Raw genomic sequence first — 17,574 nt, 5'->3', positions numbered from 1 at the left:
TCTAAATTTGCTTTTTGCAAGTCTGTCTCTGGTGTTACTATCAAATAAATGATTCTTTAGTCCTCTGTACAGAATGGTCTTGTTTGCAGTATTAGTTTTATAGTAAAGCCTCTTCAGGTTCTAGATATCTAGAGCTCTTTATAGTGATGAAAGCAATGCCTTTTGAGTGTCGTCCATAAGGGCAGAGTATTGATTCCCAAGGGAAGGTCACTACTAGAAAAAAATTCAGAAAAATTATTTAAGCTTTCTGAGAAATGCTTGGATAAAACTCAATCTGTACTCCCAAACACTAAATCTCTTTTCCTTTTTCTTTTTTTTTTTTTACATGGACAAGCACTGGGAATGAAACCTGGGTCTTCAGCATGGCAGGCAAGGACTCTGCCTGCTGAGCCACCATGGCCCACCCTAAATCTCCTTTCTGTCATAATACAGGAATCTATTCTGATTAATTTTTTCACTTCAATTCTAATTATGAAACACATTCAATATATAGTTGAAGAGCACACTGAACACCAGTGTATCAAGTACCGCATAAATATGCTAATTTTCAAAACTGTGAAAGTTGGTTAAAATGAAAACTCAGTTCAAGATTATGTTCCCTGTGCTTTCCTATTTAACAAGCAAATAGTACAAAAGATTTTCAACAGACAAGGATATGGTGAGTGGATAGTTTCCTGTTGGCTTCACTGTTCCTGGAGGAGGAAGACCTAAAGTTTCAAGGTCAATGCAATCCGTGCAATGTGAACAATGCCCCAAGTTAAGAGAAGGAAAGAAACGAAATGCTTGGCACCCTTAATGCCATTACACCAGGGGTAACAACCTAGTCAGCACTCAAGGGTTTATTTATTATCACATAGAAATTTCTTGGTAGGCCCCAATTAACGTATTTCTAAATTCAATTTCTTAATGCATCATAATCTGACCTAGAGCAAAACTGGTTTATGATCTTTATGGGTATAAAAAATATTCAAAAACACCATCTCCAGGATCCTTAATCCTGCCTTCCTCATATCTGCAATTAAGTTCATTTTCACCTGTCTAGAATAGATTCACCAGTAGAATGCCTGGGTCAACTGGGCTGAGGACACTGCCATGAGGCCTTGCAGTATAAATGGACCTCCTATATCAGCAATGAGGAATTAATATGCAACAACTTCTAGTAGGCCTTGGGCATTTACACTCTCTCTCTCTCTTTTTTTTATGTTGTATGGTGGGGTCACATTTCATTCTTTTTACATGTGAGTATCCTGTTATTGCAGCACCATCTGTTGAATTTTTGTTTGTTGCTTCTTTGTTTTTGGGAAGTGCATGGGCCGAGAATTGAACCTGGGTCTCCCGCATGGCAGGTGAGAATTCTACCACTGAACTACCCTTGTACCTCCTATACTCTCTTTTATAGAAAGTAATACCTGAGCATCTCTAGAACATACCTGGCCATTTATGTTCAAGTTCAAGGCATTTTCTTCTGGGACTAATCATGGGACCTGGACAAATGAGTGTGAGATACAGTTTATGTTCCAGAGAGTCACATTTGCTACAGGCTAACATGACCTTCAGACTACAAAGTAAACCTTTCTGCAATCGTTACCTTATCTACCTTTGTCCTTGTGATTGGCTAGAGATGTTTCCATGTTCTCCTCCAATTGATTGTATTTTGCAGCTAACATTTACCTCCCTGATATTTACCTCCCACAGGCTAAGTTAGGTCAACTTCTTGACATAACCCCACTTCTCTACTCTCCAGGTCTCTTGCCTTTGAAAGCACCAGTGAAACACATATTTTCACAAGTTAGGTGTGCCAAATTTGCCTGACTTGGGTGACTTCTGGTCTGAGAACTTTACAAATACTTACTCTGAGATTCAGTTGAAGAATTCATCAAACAAATGCCACAGCATTAGAAACACATCACTTATGAAGGCACCTTTGCGTGAAGGCACCTTAGCAGCTTTCAATGAGTCTCACAGATGGATAAATCTACAACCCTAATTCTTTATATAAACACTTTCAAGTTCATACTGCCAGCTTTGAGATGAGCTAGATGCCTCTGGAAATTCTTTTCAACATCTTGTAGTGTCCCTTAGCAAAAAGTAAGTAAAAGGAGGTGGCAAGTCATTGATGTAGGGGAAGAGAAGCCCCACCAGGGTGTGAGGAACAGCACCAAGACAGTGCACTCAGACCTCCAGCCTAGATGCAAGCAGTTAAGATAAAATTGACCGTATCTCCAAGTGCTCCAAAAATACAGCAGAAAGATCACCATAAAAGCTCCACCATGGGCCACCCTGCTATTCATTCTACCTCAGTTACAAAGAGCCAAAAAGCTACCTAAAGCTCATAGCCAAATGTCCCCACATTCCAAAAACATCTAGGACAGTCTGTGTGAATGCTTATTAAACCCATGTTCAAAAAGGACAAACTTTTGAGTATAAGTAAGTAAAGCAATCACTTTCAAAGCCTTCAATGTTCTAAGACACATTAAAGTGGGCTTCTGATAGTCCCTTCCCCAAGAAACAAGATTTCATCTTGTTGGTAATGGAGGTTTCTCCCTACAATAGAATGGCTTCTTCCAGTGGCCTACAGTATAAACCAGTTGGTATTGAGCACTGTATAACCATGCTCTACACTCTACAGACAGCTGTTTAGTGAGCTTCCTGACTTATGTCCACCATTTAGCCACATCAAAACCATAGGCTATCAGGAATCATTAAAATTATGACTCTTAAACTCTTCTGCACTATCTCATTCCCTGCTTTTTCCATGTTTATCCCACTATAGAACATACTGCTGACTCGAATGAAGTTATATTAGGGACTGGCATCCCATTGACACTATGGTCAACTCTAGACTACCTGGCTCACTGACATAAGTAAGTATAAGGATAATTTCCTGCCCACCAGATATAGGCTAGACAGGCTCCTGTGGCCACATCTGGCTCCAGAGCCCACATAACCTGAGATAGTTCCCTGTACTCAAAATCAGTAGGGGGTGGGCCATGGTGGCTTAGCAGGCAGAATTTGCGCCTGCCATGCCGGAGACCCAGGTTCAATTCCTGATACCTGCCCATGCAACAAATAAACAAAAAACAGTAGGGAAGGATCAGCTGAACATATCTCCTCAAAGTTAGACAATTTCAGAATAAATCTCTGTAGTGGGCCAATGTGAATAAATGAACAGTAAGCTGTAAGACAATTAACAGCACCACAAGTGTTTGTATCAAAAAGTATGGGTTTAGGAATGATTGGAAGCTGTGCTTTCTGAGTAGTTAAAGATTCTTCCTGAATCTCCTCTATGCTATTAACTTGCTCAGCAAACCCTGTCTTTATGGATAATACTAAAGGAAACTTCTGTTCTGTCCCTCTTCATATTATCAACTCAAAATTGGTGGAGCAGAAATTAATGAGATTTTGTTTTATAAAGTACTTTATCTATCAACCTATGCTTAGTGAAGTAGGGATTGCACCCATCCATATACAAAAGTGCATATGCATCCAAGTGAGAGAGTGATTATATTTATCATGGTGGAAATGGGGCCATAAAAACATTGAAGCACAGCAGCAAATTCAAATTCTCTGAATTATTTATAGTTCACTGTCCCACCATAGATGCTAAGTACGGATTTAAACTATTTCTATTCTACCAAAAAAAGAGGCCAAGCCATAATTGTTCCTTTTTATTTCAATCACTTCCAGTCTGCATTAAAAACTTTTGCAATCCCAGTTATTCTGTGTTTACCAAAAATTTTTGCTTGTTCTTTCTAATGTTAGCTAAAATCATCTAAGACCCCGTGGGCATTTCCTTTCTCTGCTCTCTACTCAAATCTCATGTTGCTCAAAAATACAGTTAAGAGACGTGTTTCTGAACTGATGTCTCCATTCATCATTCCTTCCTGACTGCTCAACTTGCTTAACGTTTCATTCCAGAATAAAAGAGACTTCTCTGAGCCTACTGAGCATGGGAAGTGAAGATCAAGAACCACTTTGCTGATATATAGCTGAGGGCTCTGATGACCACTGTACACTTTCCTAGCCCATCTCAAAGCTTAAATGTTCTTCTTGATTCTTGGCTCACCACTCAAGGCTATTGGAGCTTCCTTTAATTGGTCCTTCTTAGAAGTTTTTCCACTAAATATATTAGTTCTCTGAGCCTTGAATGAATACATGTCGACTAAAACAAATTTCAGCCAAAGTAACATTCCTCCTTATGACCACCTCCCACATAAGTATTTCCCCTAACAACAGATTCAAAAGTTACAGATGACAATTATATCCCAATATTATGAAAACCAAAGTGTTTTTCTCTCATTTCACTACCTGCAAACTCAATCCATTAAATGTGATTGATCATCTACTAGGGCAACACATTGGGCGAACTGTTGGTCTCAAAGCATAGCCAGAAACTCACCAACTGTACCACTCCTGTCCGATTTGGAGGCATGACCTGTGGTGCCAAGAAGCTGGCTGTAGGTCAAAAAAGTCATAGTAGAAATGTCTGTTTAGCAGTTAGTTTACTTAATTACTCTACATTGGGCTCCCTGGTCATTGAGATATTTGCTGAACATCTGCTCTATGCTGCATATCATGATTTGCTGTGTCTCTGCTCTTTGCTGGCAATTGTGGCCAGTACTATCAGGGACATAAAGAACGTGAGCATCTGCTAAATGGTTTAGACTCCAAATTTCCTGGTGCAAGCATGCCAATATAAAAGGAGTTTGCTACTGGTAGGGACAAAGCATCTGAAAAAATATCCTTTCACTGTCGTTTCCTCGAGCCTGTCACATACACAAGGTGGGAACACTGTTCTGTGAAAAGAAAAGGACCTCCTGGCCTAACCTCAACTCTCCATAATGCCTGGTTTAGCCTTATCTTTCACAGAGCCAAGAAGAAATTGGAGCTCAGGGAGAATGCCTGTAAGCCTGAACCCAGAAGTCCATGTTATTAATTCTATATTACTATAATTTAGTGAGGACTTTGTTGCCTTTGGAGTATTTACTTTTGGTAATTGCATTTATGTCTCCCACTGTTCACCCTTTAATTACTTCAAGAGAAAGGAAAACTTGAAAATAAGGAAGTATACACTTTTCAAACTTAACTATGAGTTTCTCAATCCCAAAGCATTCATAGGAGAGAATAATAAAAAGAAGAAAACTAGAGGAAAGGATTATCTTTTATCAAGTGCTTTAGTTAAAGGTATGATACCTTAAGAAGTAAATAGATGGCCATTTGTTTCAGAAAGTTTAGAAGGAGTTATGGCCAAGAGGCAGATGAATAAACTCGAGAAGTCCCTTCAGTTTCTATGACTATAAGAAAGTAACATTTTTATGTCAGGTCGTCTCCATTGACACCTGATTAGATCTGTGACCACCAATATAAAATGAAGTATGTCTTTATTTCGCCAAATAAGTGACAGTTAAGGTATATAGAAATAATCTGGTACAGGTGGTGAGTTGTAATTATCCATGTATTCCACTATTTTATACTTTTTGTTTTTTTGGCATGGGCAGGCACCAGGAATCAAACCCGGATCTCCAGCATGGCAGGCAAGAATTCTGCCACTAAGCCACCGTCACGCTGCCCTATTTTGTACTTTTGAAGACATGTAGAGTGAGGGTACAAAGAGATACCTAGCATATGGTAAGAAGTCCTGCTCAGCTACCCATTGAATGGGAGTGCTGAGGTATATATCAGGTAGTGTGCTAGCCCCTGTATGCAGTAAATGGGAAGGATGGGGCTAGCTAAATTCTACAGGGATTCCCAATCATTGCCGGCCCATCTCCAATAATCCCAAGCAAGAGCCTTGAAAAACAAAACAACTTCCAGTCATATTTATTTTTAAACCAAATGTAGCTTAATAAACTTGGACAAGGCAATTCCACTCTCGGGGCTGATTAAGTAAAAAATGATCAGCTAAACTGCCTCTGAGGGCTCCATTCTATGATATTCTGATCCTATGTACCATATACTTAATAAGCACACTGGAGCTCCCAGGACTGTCCAAATGAATAATTTTTTCCTGCAATTAGATGAGGTGCATTGAATCTTGGCTTGGAAAACTATGGTCACCATAGAAAGCAAAATTGGAAGGTGGGTAGATGAATATGCTGGGTTTGGTAAATGGAAATAGGGGATTGTCAAAGGGCAGGATGTGTTCACCTATCCATTCACCAAATATGTGGGGAGCACTATCAGGTATTGTATTAAGTTCTAGATCTAGATGAATGAAACGAAATACAAAATCCATGTGCTCATAAAAACTTTCATTTTGGCAGGTGGACAGAAAATAGACCCATGTAAAATATGCAAATTACCAGATGGTGATAACTGCTCATGAGAAAAATAAAATAGGGGAGCTGGGTGTGCTGGTGGTAGAAGGATGTGCTTGCTACCTTAGAATGGGTGGTGTCAAGGAGGACCCAATTGGGAGTGATGACATTGCAGCAGGGTCTTGAAGGAAGGGAGGGGACAAGCATCTAGATGCAGGGTGATCCAGCCAGGGGGCAGAATAAATTAAAAGGCCCTTGGGTGGGAATATGTTTGGCAGGTTAGAAACAGAAAGGGGGCTAGTGTAGCAAAGCGAAGAGGTCTCAAGAGAAAGCTGTGAAATAGTTTTGTAAAAGGACAGGAGAGGGTGGTGTAATGGTGGCACAGGGGCAGAATTCTCACCTGCCATGCCAGAGACCTGGGTTTGATTCCTGGTGTCTGCCCATGTTAAAAAAAAAATGCAGGAGAGTGAATGGGCCAGCCACATGGCACATGGCTGGGCAACACTGAGGGCCTACTTAAGACTAGGAATTACAAATTTACAGTGAGACCAATCAACATATAGTATTTTTTCTCCAGTTATGTTCAGCTGCTGATTTGCCGTGGTGCAGGTGTGTGCAAAGCAGGCGGAGACTTGAATTGAGCTGGCCGGAGATTTTGCCATTCATAAGGAACCAAGTAAAAAAAGAAAGGGAGCTGAAGGCGTAGGAAAGGGAGTGATTATAAATATGGACCCAGAAAGGGTGAAATGGGGACAGAGGACAGAAGCACTTGGAAAAACCTGAAACTCATGAAACATTTAGGGGCGGGGTAAAAGCTTCAGGGGTCCACGAGTCCACCTCTCATTTCAGTGGCTATAACTCTGCCGGCTGCTTCTAAGCAGCTGTTAACTGCTTGCAGACTTCATTCTCTTATTTTCCTCCCACCTTCCTTTCTGTTCTTCTATTCATTCTTGCCTTGGCCCCAAAGCTGGAAGTAACTAATGGCAATGGGGGTGGAGAGTTGAATGTCAGGGATATGTGGACAGGGTTCTGGGCAGGCATGATCAGACGGTGGGGGATGACACCCATCCCTTCCCTTTTTTCACCCTCCCAAGTCTGGGTTAAAGGTCAAAACTGCCTCAAGTGTTAGCAATTAAATCCTGTCATTATGTTTGGTGCCAGCTTCAGTGGGCATGGCTTTTCAAAAGGATTGGATCAGGGCAGACTCTGCTTCTTTCCCTGGTTTAAAAGTGCATTTCTGTACTCAGCAAACGTCAAGTCATTTTGTAGCAGAGAAATGCCATTATTTTGCCTCTTGACATACACTGCACATAAATCTCTCCATAGGAGGCCCTGATCAAAATGGGGAGAATTCTCTCGACTAGCAGATTGTTCCCATGAACTATTCAAGCTTTGAACCTTTGCTGAGAGATGTATTTGGCAATTTAAAAAAAAAAACTTTTAACATGACTATGCTAGTGCTATTAATAGGACCTAGTTGATCAGGAAAACAAAATGAGTAGATTATTTTCTAAAAGTTAAATGTGATTTCATTAAGAAAGGGTACTGTTTCACAAGAAATTGTGTCCTTGTTATATTGAAATCATTATAAATGAGGCTCTCTGGAAATTAATTACTTTTTCCTATTGCAGCCCTCCTAGTATCCTGCAGCTCTTTCTGCTAAGTATTGCATTAATTTATTTATTCACCTACTAACCAAAACACATGTCGATGCCTACTCAACTGTGGACATTAACTATGTAAAAGATCCAAAGCTGAAACAGTAAATATTCTTGACTTCAGAGAGGATCTAAGACAGATATACAAACATCCGTAAAAGGGAAAACTGTACTTAATAGTTTTAAATTAAACTTTATTAAACTGTACTTAAATGAGGATATTTCAGTGTTACCTTAAGAGTCTGTCTCTTTTCTGCCTTATCAGCTTTGACGTAGAATTTCCCCTCTGCCTGGAATTTCTTAAGTATTATTCTACTTTTGTCTTAATTCTAACTTTTATTTTAAGGCTCCATCCAGTCTAATTTCATTCAAATGATTGTCTGCTCTGATTTTTCCTCCATCAGAATTCACAAGGCATTCACTTTCTGTAAGACTGTCACTTAGCTTGTGCAAAGTGCACTGATGTCCCAACTACAAATTAATAGATGTCAGAGAATAATGAGTTTGTAACCAGTGCATTTGGAGTGCTTTGACTAAGGAACTCATGAACACTCAAGTTGGAGAAGTTGGAGTTCTTTAAGGATTAGGACCAAAGAATCTGAACTTTCCTGAAGAAAACAGTTTCCAAAGTTTTAAAATCAGGTCTGATAAGGCAGGAAGGGGTGAAATTAAACAGACTGGAACTGTTATTATAACACTGAGCTGACTAGAACATGAAGGACAGGTTAAATGAAACAGTTGACTAAGTGAAGACTGGTATCTATCAAATTTAAAATTCATACTTTAATGAAACAATTCCTTCACTACGAGTCTGTCCTATGGATATAATGGTAAAATCTGTGTAAATCATAACAATCAACATCTTTTACTTATAAAATTTTAAAAAGACCTATACAATGAGAGTTTTCCTCTTGTCATAATATTGGCAAAAGTGAAAAATTCAGTAACAAGAACTACATTTTACTAGAATTGCTACACATGTGGTCAAGGGTATTCTAAAAATAACTTCAAACACCAATATTGATCACCTCAAATATATATCAGAAGAATATATAGCTATAAAAGATCATTTGAAGTAACAAAATTCATTTATAGGGAGCACTGTGGTATTTCCTGACTCTCACGTCCAAGTAAAGCGACAGGGTGGGTAGGTTAAGAAAATTATTCATATTGGGGAGTTGTTTGCAAAAAGATGCGAGGCTGCATCTCTACCCTGGCTGGATATTTACTGAGCAGCAGAAACATATAGGACCAACTCAGGTAGTAGAGTTGGAAAAGCTAGACGTGTTTACTGTGGAGATATATGGGTAAAGAAACTTGCATCCAACTAAGGCTAGGAAGTCAGGATATAGCATGAAGTTGCCCCTATAATAAGGCAGGAGAAGGTAACAATGAAGGCAAGTTCCACTTCCTCTAATTGGAGAGGAAATGGTACAGGACTCCATGTGCTAAGTGGAAGATAACCAGACTGGCAACCTCATGAAGAAAACCAACCCAAAGGAAAGGTCTGCCAGAAAAAGGTAACCCTCTAAGAAAGAGTTCTTGGGTATCCTGCAGCAGATTAGGATATGAGGGAGAAATTACAACAGGTTAGCTAGAGAGCCGAGCTTCTCAGAGAATGGTGCTGGGTGTCAGCCCACAGGAAAGAAGTTTTCAAAGAATTTGGGAAGTAATACCTCCAGGGGAGAACAGGTTTTTAGAGCCTACTATGAGAGAGAAAGCTGGAGAGTTAAAAACATGTTCAAGAAAAATGTTTTTGGGGGGTGCAATGGTAGTTCAATGGCAGAATTCTCACCTGCCATGTGGGAGACCAGGGTTTGATTCCCCACCCATGCACTTCCCAAAACAAACAAACAAACCAGCCAAAACAAACAGACAAAAATTCAACAAATGGTGCTGTAATAATGGGATACTCACATGGAAAAAGAATGAAATGTGACCCCATCATACAGCATACAAAAAAAAAATGTTTTTGTCACTTTTCCTCATCTGGGAGGTTAATTTAGCTAACCCTTTTTATTTTCTGTCTTGGGAGTCCAGTCTTAGAATCAAATTACATTTTTTTTTAGGTTTTTCCTCTCTCATTTCCTTCTCTTCTCTGTCCTTTCCATGTGATATTTCCTAAGTGAATGGATCTTTTGGGCAGGCGTCCCTGGTTAGGGGTCAGCAGGTAGTAACAGACCATGACAAGAGGAAAAACAGTAATGCCTCGAAGCAGAGGGACCTCACAGCAGAAAAGAGACCATCAAATGATTTCGGCATTAAGGCATCAGTTTAAGAAGTTTATTGTTCATTTAAGTTTGCCAAGAAAAAAAAACTGCCATTTTCTTTACAACTGAGAAGTGCCTCTGCACTCTCATGGACACAGTATGAGCTTTGTCTTTGCCCACGAGAGCAGTGCCTCCTACTGCCAGGGATCCTAATTCTCAAAGCATGTGAATGGCAAGGTGCTATAGATTCAGGAAGTAGGAAAGAAGGCCTGAGATCAGGTTTAACAGCCAAGGCAGAGACTACGTTAGGCAACACGAAGCCTAAAAAGAACACAGTTCAGGCCTGAGTTAAGAAGGGAAAAAAGTATGGCCTTTCTTTTGAATGCCCTTAGAGCTTACCTGAGAGCTGACAGAAGGAGGAAGCGAGTGCTGGGCCTAGCTTGGTGCCAATAAACTGATCCTGACAGCAAGTGCTTAAATGTTCATAGAAAGGACTATTCCTGGGTATCCATGAGGAAAAAATCAAATTGAAGGGGCACCTGAAAGAGGATGAGGATTTTGAGAAGATATTGGATTGGGAAAGCCTTCAAACACTGCCCTGTCATTGGTATTTACTAACTCTAAAATTTCTTTAAGTGAAAAGGTCAGATTGTGGAGAGTCTAGTCTGTTGTAGGCCAAGGATAATAAAGCTAATTCTTCTAGAAGATTCTCTTGGCTACTGAAGCTCCCAGACATCCAGCTCTTCTTCTTCCTCCCATTGTATATGCAATCTTACCCAATTATTATTTTCTTCCTAGAGCTAACCCTCATCCACATTCATATTTGATATTCTTTTAACAACATCCTTTGCTTGGTAGAACTTCAGGTCTGGATTCTGCTATCATGTGCTGTCTTGTCCTGAGTTCCCTTAAAGCTATTTCTCACTCTTCATTGGCTCCTTTGCTTAGCATTCCTGACACCTTACTAAATAACTCTGCCATTGCTAAGGGCTCCAAAGCCAGAGTTGCACACCAAGATAATTGCTCCATAAAAAGTGATGGCCAAAAAGAGAAATTCACAATTGAAGCACATAGTGAAGTCTGCATGGATATGTCCCTGAGTTCATGCCAAAAACCTAGCCACTTCATCTTTGGAGGGAATTCCAGGGCATACTGCATTCTTTTTGCCCACCTTCCCTCCCTGCATCCTCTTGCGATCCTTATCATCTTCCTTGAAATAAATATGCTAGGTTTTAATAAGGAAAACAAATCACAAGAACAGAAACTATTATAATAGGAGTTTCTTCTTGCTAGTGATTAGTCCAACAATCGTTGTTGGGCCAAGGTCATCATGAGAGTATCCATGACCACTGTGGGTACAGTTTTAGAAAGGGCAAGTTCTTCTTCCAATTACTGAATAGAGGATAGGTACATTTCTCAACAAACTGAACATGGTAGTTGCCTCAATGGTTCTGCAAGGATCCCATTGGGGATCCTTGGTACTTTATAACATTGTACCAATCCCAAAAAATCATTGAAGAGATACTTTTATGATACTGACGGAATGGATTCTGCTGCTGTTGGTCCATCAGAGGTATGTTTTTCCCTTACATAACAAAATAGGGGTGAGGGCTATGGTATTTTCCTGTTCAAGGGAAGGAGGGCAGCAGTTCAATAACATCTTCAGTTGGTTAAAGATAAATGCAAGGAAAAAACCAATCAATGTATTACAGCACAGTAACAAATCAAAAAACAAAAATCATATGTTCATCTCAATTGATGCTGAGAAAGCATTAGACAAGATTCAGCATCCTTTTCTGATAAAAACACTTCAAAAGGTAAGAATCAAAGGAAACTTCCTCAATATGAAAAAGGGCATATGTGAAAAACCCACAGCCAGCATTGTGGTCGATGGTGAAAGATGAAAGCCTTCCTCCCTAAGATCAGGAATGAGACAAGAATGCCCTCTGTCACCACTATTATTCAATATTGTACTAGAAGTTCTAGCTACAGCAATCAGGCAGGGAAAAGAAATGAAAGGCATCCAAATTGGAAAGGAAGAGGTAAAACTTTCCTATTTGCAGATGACATCATATTATACTTGGAAAATCCTGAGATATCTGCAACAAAGCTTCTTGAGCTAATAAACTAATTCAGCAAAGTGACGGGATAAAGAGATTAATGTGCAAAAATCAGTAATGTTTCTGTACACAAGCAATGACCTAACCAAGGACACAATTAATGAAAATAATTCCATCAAAATAGGAACTAAAAGAATCAATTATCTAGGAATAAACTTAACTAGGGATCTAAAGGACCTATAGACAGAAAACTACGTAATATTGCTGAAAGAAATCAAAGAAGATCTGAGTAGGTGGAAACATATTTCCTGCTCATTGATAGGAAGGTTAAATGTAGATAAGATCTGAGTTCTACCCAAATTAATCTTAGATTCAATGCAGAACCAATCAAAATTCCAACAACCTACATTGAACATGTGGAAAAGCTATTTATCAAATTCATCTGGAAGGGAAAGAGACCCTGAATAGCTGAAACCATCCTAAAAAAAGAAAGTTGAAGTGGGAGGATTAACACTTCCTGATTTTAAAGCTTATTGTAAAGCCACAGTGGTCATAACAGCATGGTACTGGCACAAAGATAGAAGTATTGACCAATGGAATAGAATCAAGAGTGCAGAAATAGATCACCAAATCTATGGTAAACTGATCTTCAACAAGGGCCCCAAATCTAGAAATCTACAACCTCCAGATGGGTTCCCCAGACCAGATAACTCCTGAAATGCAGGGGAGCCAACATCTCTAGAACATCAATTAGTTCCATACCCCCATCCCATATTATCAGTAGCCCTATTGAACATGAAGAAAGTTAAAATGGGCATAGCCCAAATATCCCAAAAGATTGGGAGAAAGATCAAAGGAGAAGGTGGAGTTAGAGAAGACAGGATTTAACAAATGAGTAACACCGGCAAATCATTATATTGATATTTATTTTAGCCTCCAGTATCTTGGAACAACTAGAAGGCAAAACCTAAAATTGTGGAACTGTAACCCACAGCAAATCATTTGTATAATTAATTGTGGTGTGCTTTGAAATTTATTACTTTTTTGTATATATGTTATTTTCATGAAAAAAAGTTGATGATGATGATAAATACACAACTATATGATATCGTGAACCATTGATTATACACTTTGGATGATTACATGGTGTGCCAATTTGAAAGGATTTATGTACCCTAGAAAAGCCATGCTTTATCCTAATCAATCTGTGGGAGCAACAATTTCTTCTATTCCCTATTCAGCACTATTGGCTGGAAACTTGATTAGGTTATCTCCACAGAGATGTGACTCTATCAATTGTGGGTATTAAACTTCATTAGATGGAGATGTGTCTCCACCCAGTCTATGTGGGTTTTGATTAGTTCACTGGAATCCTACAAAAGAGGAGACATTTTGGAGAGAGTCCCTTTGAGAATGAGGAGAGAGCTGCAGAACCATGACAGAATGATGAGAGAACCGGAGTCCACCAGCCAGTGACCTGTGGAGATGAAGAAGGAGAACACTGCTGGGGAACTTCATGAAGGAAGAGGCCTGGAGAGGAAGCTAGGAGACATCACCATGGTTGCCATGTGGCTTTCCAGTGGAGAGAGAAACCCTGAACGTCATCGGCCTTCTTGAACCATGGTATCTTTCCCTGGATGGCTTAATTTGGACATTTTTATAGACTTTCTTTAATTGGAACATTTCCTCGGCCTTATTAAATAATTCCCCTCTTTAAAAGCCATTCCATTTCTAGTATATTGCAATCTGGCAGCTAGCAAGCTAGACCGCATGGTATGTGAATATATAATATATATCAATAAAAATAAATTTCAAAAGGCAAATGCAACATCTTTACTAGGTAAAGGCCTAGTCTTAATTTGGTAATAAAAAAAATTTTTTTTGCCTTGAAATATCCTTAAAGTTGCACTCCCAAAATCTAAATCATACCTCTAACTCCTAAAAATAGTGATTCTCCATTCATTTTATGATTTAAGTGGTCCTTCATTTTATGTACCAGATCTTCTTTTTCCTCTGTGCTGCCATTAAAAAAAAAATGTGTGTGTGTAAGAGAGAGAGAGACACACACAGAGAAGAAAAGAGATCTCCAAGAAGCAAAGAAAACCAATACTTCCACTTCCACCTCCAACAGTATTCTTTCAATCCCACAGCTATTTGGAGCTTTGCAGCAACTACACCTCCCAGGGTCTCTAACCTCACTGTTTGAAAACAGGGCTCTGATCTAACCTCATTGTTTGAGAAAAACAGGGCTCTGCTATAAATATGGTTATCTTGGAAGAAAAGGGAACTGATAAAGCTCACATGAAAGAATGAGCAGCTGTTGTGGTCTTGCATCTTTGAACGGGGTCCTTAAGATTCCACAAATTGCCTCACCCCTTTTCTTTCCCTGCTGACATTTTAGTCATATTGTATGATGCTAGTGGATGCCATCCTTGAAGTAAAGAAGGCAGAAAGTTAATCACTTAGCTCTGCCCCATGTTCTGAGCTTCATTAATAAAAAGCACAGGCAAGGAAACATGCTATCTTATAGCAGAAAGCCAAGAGCTTTGGAAATTAGGGCACTGAACCTCAACCAAATAACTGCTTCCATTTCCTCTCCACAGTGCAATGGCAATGGGAAGGTCTTTACTTGCCCTGAATGCACCTCTAAGGAAGAAAGGAAGCCACAACTAGCCAAACAGTAGAATTCTGTTTAGTATGAAAACAGTAGCCTACCACCCAAATTCTCCAAATTTGTTCTCAATGATTTGTTATCCCCCCCATAAATGTAACTATCATTTTTCCAACCTAATGGCATCTATCTCTCTTACCTCTGGGAAGTTTTAAGTAGAATCACCTGGGGAGTAGCAGTATGTACCCCCAATACATAGATGCCTAAGGACCAAAAGCATCTATTCCCACATTACATTAACATGATTTCACAATTCTATTATATTCATTGGCGTACTGGTTTGAAAGGTTGTATGGCCCCTAGAAAAGCCATGTTTTAATCATCTCATAAAGGTAAAATAATCCCTATTCAATACTGTATGTTTGAAACTGTAATCAGATCATCTCCTTGGATGCTGTGATTTACTCAAGAGTGGTTGTTAAACTGGATTAGGTGATGACATGTCTCCACCCATTTGGGTGGGTCTTGATTGGTTTGCTGGAGTCCTATGAAAGAGGAAATGTTTTATAGAAAGAGATTCAGAGAGAGCAGAGAATGCTGCAGCACCACAAAGCAGAGAGTTCATGAGCCAGCAACCTTTGGAGATGAAGAAGGAAAACGCCTCCTGGTGAGCTTTATGAAACAGGAAGCCAGGAGAGAAAGCTAGCGGATGACGCTGTGTTTGCCATGTGCCCTTCCAGCTGAGAGAGAAGCCCTGACTGTGTTCACCATGTGCCTTCTCACTTGAGCGAGAAGCCCTGAACTTCATCGGCCTTCTTGAACCAAGGTATCTTTCCCTGGATGGATGCCTTTGATTGGACACTTCTATAGAATTGTTTTAATTGGGACATTTTCTCAGCCTTAGAACTGTAAACTAGCAACTTATTAAATTCCTCTTTTTAAAAGCCATTCTGTTTCTGGTATATTGCATTTTGGCAGCTAGCAAACTAGAACAATTGGCATAGACTTTTATTATTCCAGGAAATTCTTGGCCCAGAAGATAAAAGCTGCAAATAGCTTTATTATTCATTCCAGCAGCTAGTCAATAGAAAGAATCAACCCACAGTTTACACCCTAAGACTTGTGAAATTCTCACCTCAAAATCCCTACTTTACCATGTCCACAAACTCTAAATCATTACATTACATCCTTATTTTAGTTTGCTAATGCTGGTGGAATGCAATAGACCAGAAATGGACTGAATTTTGTAAATGGAATTTATTTAGTTACAAATTTACAGTTCTTCAGAGGAAAGGCAGCTTGCTTTCCTCTGGCTTTCTCTGGCACATGGTGACATCTGCTAGCCTTTCCTCCTGGCTTCTGGGTTCAAACAGTTATCCCCTAAGTGATTCCTTTCTGCATCTCCAAACATGTAGGTCTGAGCTGGCTCAGAGCGCTGAGCTCTGTTGAGCTCTCTTCTGACCTCTCTCTTTTCAACCTCCAACTAATTAAATTAAATGTCAGTCATTGTGGAAAGCACTCCCCTCAACCAACTGCAAATGTAATCAGCCATAGATGAACTCCACATACTGATGATTTAAGTCCACAGCAACATACAACAACTGGGTGCCAACATCTGGCCAAGTTGACACCTGAACCTAACTACTACAATCATTAACATTACCAATCCTAATCAAGAGCCCTCTCCTTCCCATTAAGCCAGACATCAAAACTCAACATTTTGGCCTTATTATTTCCCCTCTGAAATGCTATCAGACTCTTTCAAGGCAAAGTTTTGTCCTACAGTGGGAAGCAATAAACTCAGCTTTGTCTTGGCAACAGGTTGTTCTATTTATGATATTTTGGAAAGTCATCATTATAAATGCCCATTTGATAAAAGTTAAATCATGTAATTAATTTATGGGGTGTTTTAGATTAAGTAGACATATAATAGTCTCTTAAACTTTTAAATCTGTTTTTTTTTATTCCAGTTTGCATGATTACTCCTTTATGGAGTTTTACAGTTTCTAGGACTGTACATGTGACAGAGCAAACATACTCTAGAGCAGGTGCTAATTTAAATTTGACACTATAGTGGAACAATTGCTTTCTTATTAGAGGACACTTGTTTTCATTTGATAAACAAACCACCTTTGGAATTTGGTGAACTACCTTTACTAACTTTTCTGAGGAGCTGCTGGGTAACTGTGCAAGTTTTCTGCTGGATGTGTCACTCACCATGCAGGTTATAGAAACAGAGTTGGAAAGCAAAATAGATTCATGACAGCAGGTCAATCAATAATACACTAGTTACTCAGTGCCTCCCAATGAGGGTCAGAATTTATGAGAATTTCCTTGGGAACTTACAATTTTCTCACTGAAAGAGACAGTAAGTTGTATTGGGCATTTCCTACTGCAGTTGTTCTCAGCAAATTCCAATGTACTTTTTAGTTTGTGCTTAGGGATGTCACATTTAAAGATTCTCAAACACTGAAGCAGGGATATTTCCCATATAGTATCATGAAATTTATGCCACAAAAGAAAACATGTCCAAGCACCTCATTTCCAAATGAGGAAAATAAGCACTGATATGAATAAATGACTTGCTGAAGGCACAAAGCTAATTCCCTTACATTCCTTCAATATCAGGAGAACATGCTGCCAGATCATACACCCTCAAAGCTGGGACCTGAACTCAAGAGTCTCCTCTGAATACCTGAGCAGTATTTTTTCCAAGACACAATGAGTTTTCCCATTTGTATTTTCTGGATCTGCAAAAACAATTCAAGTATAGTTCTT

Source organism: Tamandua tetradactyla, chromosome X (assembly GCF_023851605.1).
Source record: "Tamandua tetradactyla isolate mTamTet1 chromosome X, mTamTet1.pri, whole genome shotgun sequence".
NCBI lineage: Eukaryota > Metazoa > Chordata > Mammalia > Pilosa > Myrmecophagidae > Tamandua > Tamandua tetradactyla.
This window is presented reverse-complemented; position numbering follows the sequence as displayed.